Here is a 3,718-nt window from a genome sequence, read left to right on the forward strand (position 1 = left end):
ACCCAAGGCCGGTTGTCCCATCCCCATCCTCCCGCCGCCACCGCTTGGTCGCTCCCCTCGGGATCCCCCCTCGATCCAGATCCACCAACCTCGCAGCGCCCCAATCCATCCATCCCATCCTGCCTCCGACCATCGTCCTCAATTTCAGCGCCACCCAACCAACCACCGCACCCCGACGCCTCCTAGTCCCCGCAGCCGCGCAAGCACCCATGGAGGCTTGCATCCTCAAGCCCGTGCTCCTGCTCGACTCCGCCGAGCGCAGCCGCCTCCCTGCCCGATCCACCCATGGATCCATCCGGCCTCGTCGTTCCCCAGCCTCACCCGCATCAGGGTCCGCCGGATCCTGGCCATGCCCACGCCGGAGAACACCGTCGCGCGCCTGGTTCAGCTTGCCGTCGTCCTTCATCCCGCAGCGCCCGAGCCCCAACGCCCTGCTTGCCTCCTCTACTACGTTCGAGCAGGGAGGACGACGAGTGCTCGACCGGAGCCCCGTTCTCCCTCCTGCGCTCGACCTCGTCCCCAACTACCTGCATCCAGGACCCGGCCGCCTCCACCTCCGTCGGAGCACCACCGGGCCAGCAGCGCCCCGCGCCCGTCCTCGCGACCAGCTGCGTTGCCGTCGACCACCAGCCCCAGGCCCATGCTCGACAGCCCTGCCCCTCTTTCTGCTCCTCTACTTCCCCTCTCTCTCACCCGACTCCCTCCCTCTGTTTGCCTACAGAGTTCGTCTGCTGCCATGGATGCCTCCTCGAGCTCCCGTTCGCCTCGCGGTCGCCGGGAACCGATGCCCCGTGGCCGGATCCGTCAAGCTCCGCCTCCCTGCACCGAGTCCCTCGCCGGAGTGAACTCGTCCCCAAGCCCTCATCGCCGGCCTCCCGTGCTGCTGTTTCTGTTCTTCAGAAACGAGAGCAGCAGCGCTCGCCCGGTTCAGTCCTGAACGTTGACCGCGCTTCTGCTGCGTGCCCGATCGCCCTGCCTCCGCTTCGATCTGCCTGCCAGGCCCGCAACCGCAGCGCCAGGCCCAGCCGGGCCACCTCCTCCGCACCGCGCCAGCCAGCTCCGGTGGCCCATCTCCCACCAGCCTGCCTCCTCCTCCTTCACGGGCCGCAGCCCAGGGGTGAGCCGACCCCCAGCGCCCCCTCCTCTATTTTTTTTTCTCTGTTGGGCTTGCCCAGTTTCAGCCCGATCATGTTTTTTTTGTCGTCCTGCGATTTTGTCTAATATTCCAGAGATTGCAGTTTTGCAGAATAACCCCCTAGCTTCATGCATTTAATAACTAATCAACGGTGCATCCTTTGTAAAAACTTTGTATATGAAACTTGCTCAGAATTTTGTGTAGATTAATAATATCCAACTTTCATCTATGTTTGAGATGATAAAAATGCTATTTGTTTAATTTTGCTCCTATGCCATGCTAAAATGCTTTATTTCATAACTAAATAACCGTAACTCCAATTTTAATAAACTTTATATGTAAATGGGGTAGAATTTTGCCTAGTTTATCATGGTGACCTTTATTTGCATATTAAACAACTCTAAAATTGTGTTTAGGGCAGAACAGTACCAAATCTAAAATATGCATATGGGGAGTTTCCGGAATTGTTGTTCGTTGCTTCCGGCCTCATTTAAACTTGACTAGATAGGTAGTTTTACTTTGCTTCACCCTCTTGCCATGTTAACCAACATTTAATATTGTTGAGTACATAAACGAGATCAAACTAAATAACTTGATGTGGTGTTTCGTCAATATGCAACTCCGTTGCATATTGAGCTCCACTTAATTTGTAAGATAGTTTGTTGCATTTTGCCTTGCCATGCCTCATTAAACCGGACATGCATCATACTTGTTTGTGCATCATGACTTGTTTATGCTTGTGTGTTTACTATGTTGTTTGTTCCTTTCCGGGTTGCTTCTCACGTTAGCTTCGGTTTCGTTCCGGAGTTGTGAGGATTCGTTCGTCTACGGCCGTTTGTCTTCTTCTTGGATTCGTTCTTCTTCCTTGCGGGATTTCAGGCAAGATGATCATACCCTCGAAATCACTACTATCTTTGCTATGCTAGTTTGCTCGCTCTTTTGCCATGCCAATGCTACGATGCCTACCACTTGCTTGTCAGCCACCCAAATTGCCATGTTCAACCTCTAACCCACCATGTCCTAGCAAACCGTTGATTGGCTATGTTACCGCTTTGCTCAGCCCCTCTTATAGCGTTGTTAGTTGCAGGTGAAGATCGAAGTTTGTTCCTTGTTGGAACATGGAGATGTTGTTCCTTGTTGGAACATGATTACTTGTTGGGATATCACAATATATCTTACATAATTAATGCATCTATATACTTGGTAAAGGGTGGAAGGCTCGGCCTTATGCCTGGTGTTTTGTTCCACTCTTGCCGCCCTAGTTTCCGTCATATCGGTGTTATGTTCCCGGATTTTGCGTTCCTTACACGGTTGGGCTATTATGGGAACCCCTTGACAGTTCGCCTTAAGTAAAGCTCTTCCAGCAATGCCCAACATTGGTTTTACCATTTGCCACCTAGCCTTTTCTTTTCCCTTGGGAGTCGCGCTCTTGAGGGTCATCATTATTTTACCCCCCCCGGGCCAGTGCTCCTCTGAGTGTTGGTCCGAACTGGGCAGCCTGCGGGGCCACCTCGGGGAAACTTGAGGGTTGGTTTTACTCGTAGCTTGACCTATCTGAGTGTGCCCTGAGAAAGAGATATGTGCAGCTCCTATCGGGATTTGTTGGCACATTCGGGCGGTGTTGCTGGTTTAGTTTTACCCTGTCGAAATGTCTTGTTGTACCGGGATACCGAGTCTGATCGGAGTGTCCCGAGTGGAGGTCTATTCCTTCGTTGACCGTGAGAGCTTGTCATGGGCTAAGTTGGGACACCCCTGCAGGGATTTGAACTTTCGAAAGCCGTGCCCGCGGTTATGGGCAGATGGGAATTTGTTAACGTCCGGTTGTAGAAAACCCGAAGTTGACCTTAATTAAAATACATCAACCGTGTGTGTAACCGTGATGGTCTCTTTCCGGCGGAGTCCGGGAAGTGAACACGGTGTTGGAATTATGCTTGACGTAGGTTGCTATAGGATCACTTCTTGATCATACTCTTATCGACCGTGCTTTGCCTTCTCTTCTCGCTCTCATTTGCGTATGTTAGCCACCATATATGCTAGTCGCTTGCTGCAGCTCCACCTCATTACTCCATCCTTCCTATAAGCTTAAATAGTCTTGATCTCGCGGGTGCGAGATTGCTGAGTCCCCGTGGCTCACAGTTACTTCCAAAACCAGCTTGCAGGTGCCGATGAGTCTGTGCAGATGACGCAACCAAGCTCAGGAGGAGCTCGAAGAAGATCTTGCCCTTTGTGTTGTTTCGTTTTAGTTGATCAGTATTGGAGCCCAGTTGGGGTCGATCGGGGACCTTTGTCGCATTTGGGGTTCTTCTTTTATTTTGGTTCCGTAGTCGGACCTTGATTGTATCTGGATGATGTAATGCTTTATTCATGTAATTGTGTGAAGTGGCGATTGTAAGCCAACTATGTATCTCTTTCCCTTATGTATTACATGGGTTGTGTGAAGATTACCTCACTTGCAACATTGCTTTCAATGCGGTTATGCCTCTAAGTCGTGCTTCGACACGTGGGAGATATAGCCGCATCGAGGGCGTTACAAGTTGGTAATCAGAGCCTTCCCCGACCTTAGGAGCCCCATTGCTTGATCGT

The sequence above is a fragment of the Triticum dicoccoides genome, chromosome 6B, assembly GCF_002162155.2.
Source record: "Triticum dicoccoides isolate Atlit2015 ecotype Zavitan chromosome 6B, WEW_v2.0, whole genome shotgun sequence".
In the NCBI taxonomy this organism is placed as follows: domain Eukaryota; kingdom Viridiplantae; phylum Streptophyta; class Magnoliopsida; order Poales; family Poaceae; genus Triticum; species Triticum dicoccoides.